This window comes from Cupressus sempervirens, chromosome 10 (assembly GCF_028749045.1).
Source record: "Cupressus sempervirens isolate cs-2001-9-10 chromosome 10, ASM2874904v1, whole genome shotgun sequence".
In the NCBI taxonomy this organism is placed as follows: domain Eukaryota; kingdom Viridiplantae; phylum Streptophyta; class Pinopsida; order Cupressales; family Cupressaceae; genus Cupressus; species Cupressus sempervirens.
The window spans coordinates 977,700,186-977,720,931 of NC_143127.1; positions in this window are offsets into that span (position 1 = coordinate 977,700,186).

Below are 20,746 nucleotides of genomic sequence, written 5' to 3' on the forward strand. Positions count from 1 at the left end.
TTTATTTTCTAAAAGATTTTTAGGTGTCTACATTTTGCCCCTCTTTGATGTGATGCCACAAGTGGCATGGCATCAAAGATAAGAAAATAAGATGCCCAAGGCTTGAAACAAGTAGAAATATCATTGCAACAGCATAAATTACTTGAAACAAGTAGAAATATCATTGCGACAGCATAAATTACTTGAAACAAGTAGAAATATCATTGCGACAGCATAAATTACTTAATATGTTATGGAAATTGTAGAAAGGTATCAAGTTATATTAGCTGATGTTTTATTGAATTGTGCATGTGATTTGGTTTCATTCACAATTGTATAAGTATTATGTGATTGTTGAAAAATTAGATAGCTGATGATTACTTAATATCAATATGGACATTATGTTGAACAGTTTGTTTGCAACCTTAAACATAGTTGAATTTTCTTTTTGTCAACATAGTTTATTATAATTTTCGACAGATTGAAAGATACCAGTGGAATAGCCGATAACTTGTGTGAACAGGTATGATGATTTGATTACATTTTGGAGTTTCGTACGTTGTTGAGATTTTAGTTATCTTATGCTATTTTAGAATTTGGAAATAAGATAAATGAATATTTAGCATTATTGATCAAGTTTTATTTGTATGAAAACATTTATAATGATTGAATAGTTGTTCAATTGAATGCTGCAGGAAACTGTTATATGGTACAATATGTGATATTTTAAATAGTGAAATATAGTTAGCAGAGGTTGAAATGAATACCATTATAATAAGGAACTGAATGGGATTGAGATATCAATCATATGGAAATCATATGTATGTGAATTGGAATTATTTTTCTAATGATGTTGTTTCTATCCATTATTGAATTGGAAATTTGTTTTCAATGGAAAAGATGGACTAATGATATATGTTTGATAAGAATTTTATATTGAACAAGAATATCATATTTACTTTAATTCTATTGTCTTAGTCATTTTGAAAGATTAATTTAGTTTATTACGACAACAGGGTTCAATGGTATAGTATTAAGATTGGTAAATATCATTAAAGTGATATGTCAGTTTAATTATATTTATGTGATTTTAATATTATAGTTTTGCTCTTGTTGTTATAGTAACCTAAGTTACTTTCGAAATTGGTAGCAGAAGATAAGTTGCAAATAGATGAAGAATGTAGTATCACACTGTATACTGATTTTATATCTGTTGCATGTACATTCTTTTGTAAATCTGTCTGATGTGTATCCTGAGAATAACTTTGATGAACATATATCAGAGTGGCTGAATTTGGTTAATCCTATTCAGTTATTTAATTTAGTGAAAATGTTAAAATGAACTAGGTGGGTTAATTACATACTAAAAGATAATTGGCTTTACCTATGACTTAAACCTAAAGGATTAAGTATGGAGAACAAGGAAAACCTCTATTTTGTCATTGACGAGTATAATAGAGAATTTCGTTATGTGTTGACTATGAGCATACCATACGTGGATGTAGGATCTTAGTGCCATAACGATGACACCTTAGTATATATATATGATTCATTTACTAGATATTCTTAGTGCGAGTTTAATTTTGCATTGTTAAGTAGATGTATACTTCTTGCATATTAATTTTAGAATTGCACTATAGTAAGTGGATCAGATATCTACATTATGAATATGTGTATGTTTATTCTAACATGTATGCAGGTGGATTACACTTTTCAACTCAGTGTGTGCTGAGCCCTCTTTGTGTTGTTGAATTTTCTGTGTGTTTTCATGTGCTTCAAGTTGATTAATGAGTAGCTAAGTGTGACTATTGAAGTTACTTCTAGAAACATAATTTGTTACTTGTAGGATCCATAGGTTGGATATAGGCATTTAAGAATGATATCGTACTTCATTATTGTACTAAACTCAATATGTATTAGTATCTTAACGAAAATGTATTTGGATGATATCTTCTTTTATTTTGAGGTTTTCAAATTGAGAGTGGCTCAATCGTTGTACTTGTACTTGTATTAAGTTGTATAAAAAAAATAAAAATATTATTACGTTCATTGTACTTGTTCTTTGTTTCAAAATTATTGCTTATGCTTAGTGTAGCACTACAATTTTTTTGATCTTTTTAATAAAAATTTGCCTCGTAACACATGTAGAGGCCATACGACCTTGCTTGGAAATTTTTTTTGCTTCCCAAATCAACATTTTCCAAATCAGACAAATTTTATATGGAAATAGGGTTTTGACACCTTTTAGATCCATCCGTGATGCCCGTTTGGCCTCAACTTGCTCCGAAAATTAGTGATCCCCTATTTTCTCAAAAACTACCCAAAAAATTCCAGATCTATTCTATCAAACCCACATTCTAGTAAGAATTTTCGTAAGGGCAAAATTTACCCAAGAACTAAGAACTAAAACACAAGCACAACTAAAGACCAAAAATGGAGAGAGTATGATCAGAATAAAAATGTATTCAATAACTTGATTCTCAGAGTACACTAGGAGTGCTTGAATATAAAGGCCTTAGGAGAGCTTCTAGAATGCATAGAAGTTAGCATCATGATGTGTCATACAATCTAGCACATGTCCACCAGATATGGGTTATCCTCCATTAAGCACGGAAGTAAGTGTGGTGATGAGAGGATAAGCCTACAAGGGTGGGACACTCAAAATAGTGTTGTAGACACCATGTGCTTAAATAGAGTTGAATACTCCTATGTTGTCAATATGACAACTCAAAAGGTGTGAAAACTCCTAAGTGTCTCACAAATAAAAATAATAAAATAATGCAATATAATTAAATAATGCATTAACCTATGTAAACTTAAGTAAGTGTAATAAGTAAATATTTATTTACACCAACACCCCCTGTTAAGTGCAACTTAGGGGAATGCTCTTAAGCTTACGAATCTCGGATGAAATGCAGAATGGGTCTTGGATACTAGGCCATGTTAGGTACCCATGTACATAATGATATGCAATCTCCCATAAAGCGAGGAAAGAGGAAAAACCTCATGGAAAAAACCCTCCCCCAAAAAGAGAGATAAATAAGGATGCATTGATGGGTGGAGTAATCAAGACCCCCCCATTATGACATACATCTAGTATATACATAAGAGAATGATGAGATGATGTAGAGAGACAAGATGGGCTCCCCCACCCAAAGAAGAATGCCAAACAGTGAATGCTCTGATGAAGAAGCTGATCTAAGACTGCAAAATGGTGTTCCTCCCTTTAGGAAGAAACAATGCCAAAGGTACAAATGAGACGCTTCCACTGTGTGGGGAAAGAATCCCATGGATAAGTGATGTCTCTAAAACTTGCTCAAATGGATGAAGAACCTGTCCCAAAGAATTGTTTGTCTCTGCAACTGATGAAGAATCCTATTGCAACTATTGATCATAAGTATCCACAATCACTTCAACCTTTGATGATTGATCCTGTAGAGAATGAACAATAGAGTTTGAAACCCTCGTGACAACTGAAGAAGGTAATTTTGCATCAAGAAGAAGAGGCAAATCATCAATACTATCCCCCAAATCTGTCACTGAACTTGCATCTAGAAGACTGGATGTACCCTACTATTTTGGACCTATCACTATGTCGATGTATGCATGTGGATTGAACTGATGAAGTGACCTCTCACTGTATCTGCCGACAGAACTCCACGTGTCTGAATCTATTGAATCACTATCACTGGTGTCACAATCAGTTTCCACTATGTATGATGTGTGGAGAGGAGTAGAGGATAAGCTTGGTGAACTTTCCTCAAAGTGAACATCCTTCTCCACAAAAATCTCGTGTGTCTCTGGATCCATCAGTCTGTAAGCCTTCACATTGTCTTCATAATTGATAAAGGTACAAGGCCTAGATGTCAGTGCCTTGCAACTCCTGAAAGAAAGGTTTACCCATGCTGGACAACCGAAGACTCTAAGGTGACTCACAACTAGTTTTCTGCTGCACCATGCCTCAAAAGGAGTCTTGCCATCTAAGGATGGATGAGGAGATCTGTTAAGTATGTGAGTAGTATTGCTAATGTCTTCAACTTCAAGTGTAGGATTGAGAGACTTGGCCTTTATCATGCAACTTGCCATGGTCTTGAGAGTCCTAATCCTCATAGATGCAACATCTATCTTGTGTGGACTGAATGCTAGTGATTTCTGAAGATCAATCCCCTCAATTCGACAAAAGTTCTTAAGTCTTCTATCTACATATCTGTTCTCATTGTCCACCCTTTGTACTTTGATGGCTTTCCTTGACTTATGTTCAACATGAGTCTTGAAGTATTGAAGCTTATGAACCACTTCATTCTTATGATGAAGGAAGAAGACCCAAGTGAATCTCAAAAAGTCATCAAAAAGTGTGAGTATGTAGCAGCCTTGGTTGACTGAAGTCACTGCAAATGGTCCTGCTAATACCATGTGAACTAGCTGAAGAACAACTAGAGCTCGAGAAGACTTCCCTTTATCATACTTCTTCTTGAGATGCATATCCACTGAACAAGATGAACACTCCCCCTTAGAAAAATTGATATTGGGTAGACCTTTGACCATGTGTTTTGAGAAAAGTTGCTGAAGAGAGCAGAAGTCAAGGTGACCAAACTGCTCATGCTATAGGTTGTTGTTTGAAGTAGAGTGAGTTAACAAGGCTTGAGAAGAACTCTTAGACACAAAGTGGGAGAAGGAATAAAGCCTCCTATTATCATTGACTTTCCCAACTGCTACCAATGAATCATCTTTGAGACTATGCACCATCACTAAATCAGGAAGGAACTCAACCTTATGACCATCTCCAAGGTGAGTGATTTGGTAAACTAATAGGAGATTAGAGCTTAGATTGGGAACATAGAGAACATCTTTGAATTCCCCATCTTGCATTTCTACATGTCCTTTCCCTTCAAATTCCATTTTAGCATCATCTCCCACGAAGATGTGTGGCACCTTTGACTACTTCAATGAAGAAAAGTCTTGCTTTGAAGAACCCATATGGTAAGAGGCACCTGAGTCAAGTATCCATTCTAAAGAAGAATTTGTGTTTGCCATAAGTGCTTGACCTTTACCTTTTGAAGAGGTAGGAGTAGAATCCTTGGAAGTACTTGGCACTTGAATCTTGTTCTTCTTGAGTAGATTTTCTAACTCATCGATTCTTTTTGTCTTGCAATGATGATTGTCATGATTTGGCTTTTTGCAGTATGCACAAAAGAGTTTGTCCTTGCTTTCATTACTTCCCTTCTTGTTTTAAGAAGAACTGCCTTATTGAGAGGAGTCATGTTATTTCTCAGATTGTGTTTTTTGCTTCCATTGCTTCTTGTTGTTGTTTCCTTTTCCCCCTTGACTAGATTTTTGAGCACCACTAGCCACCAAGGCTTTGGTCTTAGATAACTTGAGAAGTCCAAAATCCACCAAGTGAGATTGTTCAACAATCAACATATCTGCAAATCCATCAAAGGAAGGCTTCTGGTAAGCAGATCCCATGGTTAACCTATGAGTATTAAAACTTGAAACAAAGTTGGCATACTCAGAAGGTAGCTTTTTCAGGATGTGGTGTATCAACCTATCATCATTAATGGGATTTCCACAATCTTTTAGAAGTGCCCTATACTCATTGACTTTGATGATATAATCCTGAATTGTGTCATAATTCTTAGGATCCAAGAGAAGTAGATCATCCTCAATCTGAAATCCCTTTTCTTCATCCACTTTACCATACAACTGTTCAAGTTTATCCCAAGCTTCCTTAGATTCTGAACAATTTTTAATGGAAAGAGAAGATCCCCATGTACACAACTCCTAATTACACCTAAAGCTTGTCGATCTAGATTTGTCCAATCAATGATCTCTTTAGCATTAGTAGGTTTAGTGATTGTACCATCAACATAAAGACTATATCCTTGTTCCATTAATCTACTCCATGCAATATCTTTCCATGTAGAATAGTTGCGTGAAGTTAGATGAGGACATTTAAAACCCATGATGCAGAAATGAAAAGAGCACAAGTGAGAGATGCAAAGAACACAATACACCCCCCCCCTTTCACTCAATCAAAAGATCCCCCCAAAAAAGATGCTTTGGCACTTTATAAGTAGTGCATTTACAATGGGCCACTTGTCAAAATGAACAAAGTGGACTTTCTGATTTTGCTTTTACAAATGCCTTATAAGGCTAAAATCTATCACTTAAGCACTGTAGCTTAGTTTTACAACAATTCTAAAAAAGAATCAAAGCTTTACAATGCCAAAGAAAGCCTAATTCTAAAAGTGAGAAATTGGTCCACACAACCCTAGAATCTGACTTCAGATCTAGAAAGTAGACAAAAGAACACACACTTTCAAAAAAAAAAGAACCTTAAAAAGTGACCAGATACAGAGCTTCTAAAGTTGTAAAAGGCAAGATTATGCAGGTACAATTGCCAAAAAAAGCAATTTTTGCAAAATTAGAGCACGAAAACCAAAAAAAAACACCACCAATAGAAAATTCAATAAATTCTACCTGAGTTCAAAAAAAATTGCACATGAATCGGAGTCTAGATGTTCGAGTTATGAGCTCGCAAAGTCAGGCTGCCAAACTGAAAAGCAATCTGGAGAGGGGTCTGGAGGAGAAATTGTGAGTCTAAATTTGACAGTCAAACAACCATCAACACAGTTGAAAAATGGCCAGTTTTGACATCCAGATGGGCGTCAATTTTAACACAGTAAAATGATGACATCATAAAAAATTTGTGCTCTGGGATGATGTGGCAGTTGACTGTACCTTTTGTACTATACAAAAACTACATGTCATATATTTTTGTACAACTGACATGTTGCAAGTTAGATTTCATGGGTTACGTGGCTGTTTTGATGTGTCATTGAGTATGTAGTCCACCTGTCTGCTCGTGTGGAGCTGACGTATCGGACTGCTGGCATGGCGGATGCGGATAGGTCTGCATGTTCTTCTGCAGGCGAGATTCACAAATGCATGGGTAGAGTTCAACATCACCAAAAAATAGTGAAAAATGCTGGTCGAAAAAATGCAGATGCCAAAAATGTTAATGTAGTTGCTGTTAACTGAGCCAGAGGGTGGAGTCTGCTGATGACGCCGATGCAGGGCTGAAAAGGCTATTTCGTGGCATGAGAGACCAGAGTCTTTCATTTTTTACCAATAATTTTAACTATGTCATTAGATTAGGATTGCAACAAGCATTGAGAAAAGGTTTTTTGCTTACCAGTTTCCCTTGGTATTAGTCCCACATTTGATGTGGGAGCGCTTTAAGCGCTTTATAAGATGCAAGGCACACAATATTATAAACAAAGAGCTTGGCTATGTTATGTGGTCACCGGTGGGTGAGGCTTGGCTGGCCATGGGCTTTGGGCAGGTGAAATAATGGGAGTTGCTGGCAATGTGGGTTTTGTTGCCCGTAAGGAGAACTGGTCAGTGGAGTTCTTGTGGCCGAATTTCATGCTGTACTTGGCTGCAAACTTTGCAAATTTATATAGTGCTGCTGCAGGAGAGAATGATGTAGAATATTCCCTGCGATTAACAAAATAAACTTCTACAAATGGCAGATCCAGGGTGTCACTGCCCGGGTCTGATAAAAAAATTTCTTTGAATTTTTGAAAATAATTAGACAGAAAATACAGAGAAAAAATAAAATTGTAGATCTGAAATAAAATTGCAGATTTGCAAAATTTTTTTGCCTCATGGTTGACTTTGAGCCAAGGTAGGTGTGCTTATAGTCAATTTTCACTGGTTCAACATTTTAGATGCAATGGAGAGGTCATATTTGGTGTTGGACGCTCCCAATTTCAGCAGCGCTCTGGATTCAAGCTGAGGTGATGAAGCAAGCAAGAGGTCTCAAATGCCTTGTGATGAGAAAGTCTCCAAGTTGCTCTGATACCATGTAAGAATTTGCCTAAGGGAAAAATTCACCGAAGAACTAAGAACTCAAACATAAGCACAACTGAAGACCAAAAATAGAGAGAGTATGATCAGAATAACAATGTATTCAATAACTTGATTCTCAGAGTACACTAGGAGTGCTTGAATATAAAGGCTTCAGGAGAGCTTCTAGAATGTGTAGAAGTTAGCACCATGATGTGTCATACAACCAAGAACATGTCCACTAGATATGGGTTATCCTCCATTAAGCACGGAAGTAAGTGTGGTGATGAGAGGATAAGCCTACAAGGGTGGGACACTCAAAACAGTGTTGTAGACACCATGTGCTTAAATAGAGTTGCGTACTCCTGTGTTATCAACATGACAACTCAAAAAGTGTGCAAACTCCTAAGTGTCTCACAAATAAAAATAATAAAACAATGCAATATAATTAAATAATGCATTAACCTAAGTAAACTTAAGTAAGTGTAATAAGTAAATACTTATTTACACCAATAGTTCTCCTTTTTCTCCAAATAATGAACAAGCTGTAAAAAATTTGGCTCTAATACCATGAAGGATTTGATCAACACAAATCCACAAAGCCTTTGAATACTTGCATGCAAAAACCTATCATAGAAGAAAAAGATAAGAGGAGGCAAAGGGTTTTGCTTTGAAAAATATGCTAATGTATTTTCAGAAATGGAAAAGACAACCAAATACAAAAGAGATCAATCCTTATAAAAGGAGATCAAAACCTGAAAGGGTAACCTAAAAGGAAAATCTATTTAATAATTACTAATTAATTATTAAATAGAGATGAAAAAAATATGCATAAAGGGAAATCTTAAGAAGGGAATAAAGAAAATTTAATAAATTAAATTAAATCAATGCTTTACTCTAATAGTTGATTCTATCTTTGGAAACCATTGTTGCAATTAGGAGGATTAAAATTGTTTCCTCCATTGTTGTTTCTAGCATTGTTGTTCCCATTGAAATTCCTATTGTAGTTCTAACCACAATTGTTGTTTTTGTAAGGACCAACATTGTTTCTTTGAAAGTTTTTATTATGTCCTTGCGACAACCTCAATCAAGTAAGCTCATTATTCATTTGAGACATGGTCTTCTTCATTTGACCAAATTTTGAGGCAAAATTGTTGTCTACTTCAGTGGAAGTTGCTACCTTTTTCTCAAAGAAAGCAAATTTTGAAGGTTCATATCTTGGATATGTTATAGCTGGGATTTGCGGAGTAGGTGCTTGATGTAATAGAACTAGATTCATTGTTATGAATTGGCTAGGCATCATACGTGCTTTAATGAGATATGTTGGCATCATTGTAATAGCTTGAGCTGGAAGCATCAATCCTCCTCCATGAGGATTGGCCTGCTTTGTAAAGGTAATTGCTTCTAAGAATACTTTGTCTAATGTGTTGATATTTGCTGCAAGAAGTCTTCTTAAGAAAATAGTAGTAAGATAGTCCATAGCATTTAGATAAATCTAAATTGCAGCTTCAAATAGTATAGTGTGTGGCATTTCTAGCTTGGGGTATGCCATATGAAAGTGATGGTTAAGTGTGAAACCATCTTGACTAGGTCCCTTTTGATTGATATGAATTGATGATGTATCATAATTGGATTGATGAAAGTTTTGAATTGTTCAAAGAATATTTTTTCAAAAGTATCCTAGTCTCCAACACATCTAGGTGACAAATTAACATACCAATTAAAGGAAAATTCTCCCAAAGAGTAAGGGAATAAATGAAGAACCACATTCTCATTAGCAATTTACTTTTGGTTGCAAATTTCCTTGAATAACTTGATGTGATCTTCAATAATTCTTGTCTCTCCATAGATGAACCTTGGGAAAAAATTCTTAGATTCTTAGGAATTTTATTGAGTACACCTATCAAGTTGATTGGTGAGTCTACAAAATTTACGAAAAAGGCCATTGGAGGATTTGGTGGAAGAATGGGTGGTTGTTGTTTAAGGAAAAACTGAGGAAGATGATAAAATATTGAATGGAGGTAGTATAATTTGAGGGAATTCTTTGTAACTACGAGGCTTGTGAAAGTGGGTAGATATTAGAGCTCGCTGAAATGGAGATGACGGATCAGGATCTTCTAGTTTGCATCAATTTTGGAAAAAGTACACCTTTACAGAAGCAAACTCTCTCAAAAATATGCTACACCTTGGAACTTTGCACACCTTACGCACCTTGGAACCTTGCGCACCTCAGAACCTTCACAGTTTAGAAATATTTTTGTAACTTTTAAAAAATGCAGAATTTTGAAATTGTAAGTTGTTTTCTTCTATTTTGAATGGTTGGGGCCCTCCTTCCAGTGCCACTTTTATTATTTTGCATGATTCTTAAAGATAAGAATCCTTTCAAACTCCTCTCTTGAACCAAATCCAAGGTTCTGGGTGATCTTGTGATGTATTGGAATCTGCTCAATAGAAGATAAATGTGAGTGTTCATGAGGAGGCCTTTGCTAATTCTAACCAATTTTGGATAAGAGGTTGAATTTTATTGCTATCTCAAAATAATAACCACACAAAAAGAAAAATATTTTTTATATTTTTCTATTTTTAATGAATGCATTTTTAACGATGCAACTATATGAATTCCTAAATTAACCAAGTATTTGTAAAAGAAAATAATGAAGATAGGGTAACAAGAAGTTTAAGCAAATGACTTAAAAAAATAAATTCCTAACGGACATAAGCCATGGAAAAAACACGTCTATAAGTTTAGCCTTTGAAAAGATCAGTAGGTAACCAATGAAAATATGAGTAGTATGTCCCTAATGCTACTGATGCCATTGTCAATGGGAATTCAGTAACCATAAGATGTTTTACTTTTCATCAAATTGCAAGGACATGAAAAGTGTGCTTATGCAAGAAAAAAAGCTATGTAGGTGTTGGAAATACAAAAGGAGTAATTGAGAGGGGGGGTGAATCAGTTACTACTAAAATAAATCCCAGATACCTTAGATGTCAACAATAAATTTAGACTTAGAAAAGCGATTGTTGTTGATGCTCAATAGACAACCAAAAATTACTGTAACTTGGTAAATGAAGAGTGAATTACTTTTAGTTAATCTTAAAATATTATCATAATTAACTTACAAGCATAATAGAAATAACATGAACACATGAGACACTAGGATTTTACATGAAAACCCAATTTGGGAAAAACTACCAATGTAACTAGTTACTATTTTTCACTCTTTTGAAGTGAGCCCTATTAGGATCCAATCCTATTAAATGTTACAAAACACACTATTAGGTGTGACCTTGTTAAAGGATTTAATTACCCTATTAGGAGTGGCCTTGCAAAAGGTCTTGAAATAATTCAATGGAATTTCTACCTTGTTAGAGGATTTACAACTAGCTGTTAAACCAACTTTGTTAAGATATTTTAGATCACTGCTACAATGGTTAGAGAGTAACAATGAAATGACCTGATTGTGATGTAACAGAATTGCTGAATCTAGATCTCTTTTTTGCTTAAACTTGTTCATTTCTGATCGAATATTACTTTTTTTTTGCTCCACAAGGATACCTGCTTATCCTTCAAGTTCACTCCCTCTCTTTCCTTTTCAATTCAATCAACACACTTGCACACACACTAGAAATCTCAACTTGACCTTTAATTTGTACTTTCCAGATTGTCAAGTCAGACCAAATCCAAATTACAATAACCAATATTTATCATCATAGTTGGCTAGAATAATGTAATTAAGCTTCATATGCCAAAATAAGAAATATTCTTCATAAGCTGACCTTGCTCTGTAGAAACTAACTTTGGAAAAATTTCCTATGTTAACCATCAAAAGCTCAGTTAATATTGCTAACTTGTAGAAATCCTTTGGCAACCAAGTGAACTCGATGAATACTAACTCTATCCAACTTTCCCTTTGTTAACCAAGTGAGCTCCATTAACACTCTTTTCTACCTAAATTCCTTCGATGCCCAAGTGAGCTCGGTAGACATTGCCATCTATTCAGAGTAAACCTGTGAACACTTAGTAGACAAGGAAAACTATCTTCACTAACCAAGTGAGCTCAATATCTATCAATTCATATGACATTTGTGTAACATCAAAGAAAACACACAATTAATCAATTGTATCCAAAAATCTCCCTCTTTGGCATTGATGGTAACAAAACATGTCATAGCATAATGAAATTTTGAGAATAAGACTCCCTCTGACAGAAAGTTTCTCCCTCTTTGATTTTACACAAGAACTTCTTAATGATGTATTCTCCCTTTGTGAAGGAACTGCATAACTTCTTTTCAAACTTCTCCCTCTACAAAATTTCATAAAGATAAAGATATGACAGTAAAATTCTCCCTCTTTCACAACACATGCCAAATTTGTATCAATGTACCTTGAGTACTACTTCATATGCAATATTCGCTTGATTATGCTACATCAATTGATTGATCTTTAACTTGGTTCTTGTTGATGCATCAATAGACTTTATTTAGTGAGCTTCAGATAGGGGAATGACCCCTACCTTACTTCTTAGATACAAGAATGCATCCTTAGGTAATGGCTTGGTAAATATGTTTGCAATTTATTCTTTTGTATGGACATATTCCAATCTGATTTCTTTGTCCTGCACAAGTTCTCTGACAAAGTGATATTTTATAGCAATGTGTTTTGTTTTGGAATGCATCACTGGGTTCTTTGATATGTTAATTATGCTAGTGTTATCAAAATACATGACTACTAGTTTCTTGATTTCAACCTTCATTCCTTCTAGCAATTTTTTGAACAAAATAATGTTAGAACAATTTACTATTGCTACGACATACTCTGCTTCTACTATGGATTGGGATGTGCAGTTTTGCTTCTTGCTTGTCCAAGATACCAGCCTTTTACCAAGAAAGAAAGCTCCACCACTATGCTTTTTTTGTCATCAAGATTTCTTGCCCAATCAGCATCAGTAAATACCTTTAGGTCTAGGTTTCCTCCAAGTTTGTACCATAAATCATAGTCTTCAGTACCTTTCAGATATCTCAAGATTTTTTTGATTGCCATCATGTGATTTTCTCTGGGTTTAGCTAAGAATCTTCCCACTATTCCAACTGTTAAGGAAATATCAGGCCTTGTGTGAACTATATACTATAATTTTCCAATCATTGATCTATACAATGTTTGATCTACTTCTTTGGAGTCATAATCTTTGGTAAGCTTGAGTCCATTACACATGGGGGTGCCAACTAGTTTTGAATCTTCCATTCCAAACTTCTTGAGTATCTCTTTTATATACTTGGATTGAGTGATATAGATACCATTTTTGTTCTGCTATATCTGCAATCCAAAAAAGAATTTTATTTCACCAAACATGGACATCTCAAACTCTTTGTTCATTTGTTTTGAAAATGCTTTGTATAGGTCATCATTTCCTATAAATAGAGTATCATCCACAAATATATCTGCCAACACAATTTTGTTATTTGGTCCTTCCTTGATGTATAAACTACTGTTATCATTTGTTCTTTGAAAACCAATCTATATCAAGTAGTTATGTAGTGTTTCATACCAAGCTCTAAGAGCTTGTTTGAGACCATACAATGCTTTGTGTAATTTATAGACCATGTCCCTTTTGTCAAGATCAACAAAACCTTTTGGTTGTTCAATGTAGACTTCTTCATCAAGAATTCTATTCAATAATGTAGATTTAACATCCATTTGATATACTTTGAATCCTCTATGAGCTACATATGCAAGAAGGGTCCTAACACCTTCTGATCTTGCAACAGGGAAAAAAGTCTCACCATAATCAATTCCTTCTTCTTGAGAATAGCCTTTACACACTAATCTAGTTTTTTTTCTTGATACTTGTCCATCTTCATTTAGCTTATTTTTGAATACCCATTTTGTTCCAATCACATTTTTATCTTTAGGCCTAGGAACAAGAGTCCAAGTTTTGTTCTTTTCTATCTATTCTATTTCTTCATTCACTGCCTCAATCCAACTTTCATTTTCTAGAGCATCTTTAATACTTCTAGGTTCAAAATTAGCAAGTAAACATGTACCTTTTAATTTGCTTCTTGTCATAGTACCTTCTAATTTATCTCCAATAATCTGACCAAGTGCATGTTGCCTTCTAACATACTTGGCCATTACATGCTCTTTGCCTTTTGAATGAATTGCATTGTCTTTATTTTGAATTTCAACTTCATGCTCAGTTCATTCAGACTCGGTAGGAATTGACTTGGTAGCTTCAGAATGTGACGTGGGGCGCTATGACTCTGTTTGTACTTCTTGTAACTCAGTCACTATGGAAGACTCGGGAGGTGAAGTCTCCTTATCGTTAGATATGCTTAGCAATGTATCAGGTTCGAAGTAAACAAATCTTTTGTAATCTTCTGGTTCCTTTTTTCTTTCTTCTTCAGCCTTTTCTACAAACTCATCAATTCTCACATGTGCACTTTCTCTAATTTTATGAGTAGAAAAATTCAAACATTTATATTCCTTACTTCTGTAGGAATATCCTAAGAATAAACCTTCATCACCTTTCACATCAAACTTGCCTTTTCTAGACTCTTTCAAGATATAACATTTACCGCCAAATACTTTCAAGTAACTTACATTGGGTTTGTAGCCATACCATAATTCATAGGAAGTTTTATCTGAGTCCTTCTTCAACTGTAGCTAGTTCAAAGTATGAATGGTTGTGTTGATGGCTTCCTTCCAGTATTTGATAGCAACATTCTTTTCAATCATTAGAGTCCTTGCACAATTCATGATGGACCTATTTATTCTTTTAGCTATTCCATTCTACTCAGGAGTACTATGGGCTAATACTTGCTTTTTGATTCCTCTTTCAATGTAGAAATTATTGAGTTCATTGGAGATGAATTCACAACCTTTGTCTAATCTTAAGCATTTCAATCTTTTTCCTGTTTCTTTTTCTACTCTTGCCAGATACCATTTGAACTTCTCAAATGCTTCTAACTTTTCTCTAAGATGCATAACAGTCATCATTCTAGAGTAGTCATCAACAAAGAAAAACAAGAATTTTTCTCCATTATAACTTTCTACTCCAATAGGTCCACATAAGTCACTATGCACAATTTCCAAGACATCTTTAGATTGATAGTTTTTGCTCTTAAAACTAGTCTTTCCCATTTTTCCAAGCTAACAATTTTTGCATAAACCAACATCTGGTTTCTTCAAACTAGAGATACCTCTTACTTTTTTGAATTTGCTTACCTTGACCATATTATCAAAATTTACATGACATAGTCTTCTGTGCCATAACCAACTTTCTTTGATTTGAGCAATAAAACATAAGCAATCACCAAGATCAAAATAAAATAGGTTACCTCTTGTTTTTTTGCCTGATCCAATCAGATTCCCTTTGTCATCTAGTAGTCTTGCCTTTCCATGCATGAATTCTAGCTTGAATCCAATGTTGATTGGCTATGCCACACTTAGTAGGTTATGTTTGAGTACTTCAACCCAATAGGCATTGTCACATACAAGTTCATTGGTTAATGATATGCGACTTTTCCCTTTTATGCAACAAGGTTCATTGTTTCCAAACCTTACACTACCTCCATCATAGTGTTCAAAGTGTCCAAATTTTGTTTTGTCTCTAGTCATATGATGTGAACATCCAATATCTATGATCCATGTATAATTTTTACTAACATGAGAGATAAGTGCCATCTTATCTTCTTCTTCATCAGATTCATCTTTTACAACAATGTAGACTATTTCATCTTCACTGTTATCAGAATCTTTAGCCATAAAACAAGTCTTCTTACCATTGTCTTTGAAGGATTTTTGAATGCCTTTGTACTTGTGGCTCTTCTTCTCATCCTTTTTTTCTCTGTTTGGATACCTGGCAACAATATGACCAATTTCTTCACAAGAAAAATAGATTAAAGAAACTTTCCCTTTGTAATTTCCTCTACCTCTAGAATATTTCTTTGCAAGTAAAGTTTCAAAAACTTCAAGATCACTAGCAGAACTTTCCTCTATTTCCTCTTCACTTTCTAACTAATTGTTCTTTGTTTTCTTGCCCTTTTCTTTGAGTAAAAGTTTAGCTTCAAATGTAGACTCAACATTTTTGTAAGCTAGAACATAATTGTCAAAGTTGTCTAGCTCAAAAACTATCAATCTTCCTACTATGACATCCAAGCCTAGCTTTCTATTTGAATCACATCTCTTTTCTTGAATAGCAGACACTCATTGCTTAGATGGGGAGTAAAGTTCTAAGAACTTTATTTACAACAATTTCTTCTTTGATTTCTCCTCTAGAAGCTCTGATTGCACTGACACTAGCTTTGATTCTTTCCACACATTTGGCAACATTTTCATCTTCTCTCATTCTCATCTAATCAAACTATCCTCTAAGGCTTTCTACTTTGGCTCTCCTTACATTTTCATCACCACCATAGATATCCTTTAGCTTGTTCCACATATCAAAAGCAGTTTTATAGTCTTTGATCTCATCAAATTCATCATAGCTAAGAACAAATGCAATATCAATCATCATGATGTTATGGTTCTTTTTCTCAGCAAGATCTCCAATAGATAATGTACTAGTAGGAGTTTTGTATTCTTCATCAAGGTATTTGCAACTTAAATCACTAATGATGGCTAGATGAAGTCTCATGAGTCCCTGCCATGCTGAAAAGTTATCTCTATTTAGCTTTGGAATCTCTATCTTGTAAGACATCCTAATCTTTAGCATAGGTCCTTGAAACCTTTCCTACAAGCACCAAAAGCTCTAATACCAATTGTTGGAAATAAAGAAGGAGTAACTGAAAGGAGGGGTGAATCAGTTACTACTAAAATAAATCCCAGATCCCTTATATGTCAACAATAAATTTAGACTAAGAAAATTGATTGTTGTTGATGCTCAGTAAACAAATAGAAATTATTGTAACTCAGTAAATGTAGAGTGAATTACTTTTAGTTGATCTTAAAATATTATCAATAATTAACTTGCAAGCATAAGAGAAATAACATGAACAGAAGAGACACCAGGACTTAACGTGGAAATCCAATATGGGAAAAACCAACAAAGTAACTAGTTACTATTTTTCAATCTTCTAAAGTGAGCCCTGTTAGGAGCCAACCCTGTAAAAGGTTACAAAACACACTATTAGGTGTGACTCTATTTAAGAATTTAATCACCCTATTAGGAGTGGCCTTGCAAAAGGTCTTGAAACAATTCAATGGAATTTCCACCTTGTTAGAGGATTTACAACTAGTTGTTAAACCAACTCCGTTATGGTTAGAGAGTAACAATGAAATGACTTGATTGTGATACAATTAAATTGCTAAATCTAGATCTCTTTTCTACTTAAACTTGATCCTTCCTGATTGAATATTAATTTTTTTTGCTCCACAAGGATACCCGCTTATCCTTCAAGTTTTCTCCCTCTCTTTTCTTTTCAATCCAATCATCTATCTTATCTAACTCATTTGCAAAATATACATCCATCAAAATCTGATACCTCTGACCCTTTGTTGACTATAATGCTTACAAGTCTTTACCCTAGGTATGTACTTCATCCATTAACCCAAAATCTTGGTTCAATATAGCAACCAACTTATTTGCATTATTTTGCATGTGGTGTAGTAGTTTAAGATTTCCTTGTATGATCAACCCACCTTTCTTTTCAAAACTTTCTTGCCATTGTTGACAAGCCTTCAAAAATTGTTCTAATTGTATAGTCTCCTTATCCCTCTTATCAAGTGTTACATTTAAAGTCTCCTTGATATTTTTAGGGTCCAATGGACCAACTACTTCTTTTAAATAACCTCTTAGGATTTTATTTTTCTTCTAGAGGATTAAAATTTAGACTCACCCTGTTCTAAGTGCCTAAACACTTCTTTGATTCCCGTAGTGACCATAAATTTGATAGTATCCACAATGGGTTTTCCAAGAAAGACCTCCTTGATTTCCAAGAAAGACCTCCTTGATTTGATAATCTTTTGGAGTCAAATCCTCAATATCTTCATGTAGAGGAGGAATGACAACATGGGCAAACAAGTCCTAATTTTGATCACTCATAGCAAATGCCAATGTTCATGTATCACCTATAGGTGGCTAAGGTTTATTGAGAGCATAAATTAATTCTATCATTCCCTCCTCCTTAGTACAATACAACTGCCTTTTGTGTCTAACCATCACCTCTTTTCTCAACCATCTTGGAGTATCTTCCATCAAAGATTTATCCTTAGATGAAGAGGGAGCTTATATTGCTAGGGTTTTTCCCTTATCACTCCTCTCTAGGGTCTTCTCCTTTTGTGAGAGATCCATATCAAGGATCACTATGTTTTTCAAGTCCACAATCCTCACCTTTGTATCTTGGGAAGTCTATTGAGGTTCCTCATATATTTACCCCTATTCTGATACTTCATTAGTGGGTATTTTTTATGGCTGTTCTTCTTGTTCATCTTGTACTTATTCTTCATTACTTAGAGGGAGAGGATTAATTAAACCTTTATCCAAGTAAGATAAATTTTGACTTGATGATGGTGGAACAATTTTGGGTCCTTGTGGTTGAGGTGATAATTGACTCCAATTCTCTTATAGAAGTTGGTTTGTCAGGGTATCCTTTATCTTGTTGCTTACTAGCTTAGTACCTACAGACATAAAATCAAAATTTGACATCTAAAAGACATCAGCCTATTGATCTTCATGCTTATCAATCCATTGTTGTAACTCATCCTCCAAAGTTGTAGCTTGAATACGTTATGTATGAATGGATGGTGGTGTTATAGTGGAGCTTCTTATCTACTCTACCTTTGTAGCCCTAGAAAGACAAGTCCTTTGACTAAAGGGAAGGTTATCCTCTTCATCTTTATCATCCTCTTCTTCCTCTTTTGGAATAACTTATGTGATTGATGGAAAACGAATAACCTTTCTTATCACCTTTTGTCTCCTTGTCCTTTTAATAAGAGTTTTCATCTTTCTTTTCTTGGTGGTCGATGGAGAGGTTTCTTCCTCTTGCACATGCAAAGATATTTCCTATACTTCTAATTGAGATCCTTGCCCTTGTTTTGATGGTGACATTGGAAAATTATCCTGAGTCTAGCTAACTTATACATTTTCTACCACTTCTACATTCTCTTCCCCTTGGTTTTCTGGTTCTTGAGTTGCTTCTTCTTCTAACTTAGCTTGTTGAGGAGAAGTTCTTTTCATTTTTTTTTTACCCTTCTATGCCTTGAAGTATCCAACTTCTCTATCAAGTTGATGTACTATTTCCTACCTTATTGGAGATTGAGCTATGAATGTTTGCACTATCACCTTTGCTCCTCTACCTTTCACTAGGTGGGTTGTAGCTTGGAAAACTATAGTTTTTTGAATCGGATCTAGCTTGAATGGTCTCTTGGTCCAATCCTTAGTTAATTGGATGACTTGCCTTGCCTTATGATTGATATTTGTGTTTTCTTCTCTATCAATCTCCACATTCATGATAGGCCAATCATTTATCTTATCTCTATTGTATAAGGGATCTAAGACCTCTTCAGTATCTTGTTGCACTATCTTTAATAGGTTCTTCATTTTCAAGGCACTGCTTGCCACATAGAGTCATCCTACAATAATCCCTTATTTAGATTTTGTAGTCATCCACTACATTCATCCAATACTCCTCTATGGCATCTTCATGTTGAAATTATTTTCCCACCAAGTACTAAACTCTACCAATATTATCAAAATAGGGATGAGGAGAGTTACAATCCTCCAAGGGATACTAATCTCTTTTAGACTCAAAGGTCATGATATCTTCCTTCTGCTTAACACCAAACAAACCCATAGTGGTGCGCCATTCCTAGGTCTTCTTATGTTGCTTCCTTTCTCTCTCATATGTAGACAAGATTTGTGCAATCTCTAGCAATATGAGTCTATCATAGGGATACCTAGGAAGCTTCTTTGGATTCATAGTTGTACCCAATACCCTTAAATAGGTGAATGTCTTGAATTGGGTGCCTATTGAATGTCTTGAATTGAGTGTAATAGGAACCTATTTCTATAATATTTTCCATTGCCTCTTCTAATATCCTTTTCACATAATCTCCCTCAATGAACTAGATGATTACAAAAATAAAGACATCATTCACTATTCTATATTCCTTATTATGATCTAAAAGCTTTTTCCTCATCAACTGGGGGTATACCACACAAGGCCATGCATTAGCATCTTGCAAGTTTCCCTTTTTGAACCACCCTAGATAATATGTTGCTCTTGTAGCTAATAGGTATACCAAATAAAATGTCATATAGAACCTTTGGTTGTTCTTGACCACCACCAATTGCTCATCTAAATTCTCACTAAGAATCGAGGCCCAATCAATTGGCATCTTTGCTAATTCGATGGTCTCAATGAAGTGTACCATCCATTTATTCAAGTGTCCTACTATTGGTAATCCCATGACTCTACTTAGGAGAACTATAGAATGTCTAATATCATCTTTCATATAGCCCCTCATCATATTTAATTTTCCTCCTTTTTTCCCAAGAGGAGTCTTATCAATGAGATACAAGGATTGGAAAATTTCTAATGCTTCCTCTCCATGCTCTCTATAACACCTTTCTACTTTATGATATGTTAACCTAATGTATTGATATGCTCTTAGAAGATGGAATACTTTCCCTATATTCTTAGGCCTTAGATCCAAGATGATCTCTCTAGTTATGATTTTTACAACTCTCTCCTCTAAAACATGCTTTTCTACCAATGCCATAATCAACTTAGAAGACTGTACTGAAACCAAGTGTGACATTGCATTTATTAGTCCTGATCTGATAAGTGCAGATACTGTGAGGCCTCACCCCGACCCTTCGTAGCCTTAGTTGTTACTTTATCATTTTTATACTCACGACTCGAGATGTCGAGACATTATCTGATGCTTAGAACATATTATATTATTTTATGCTGT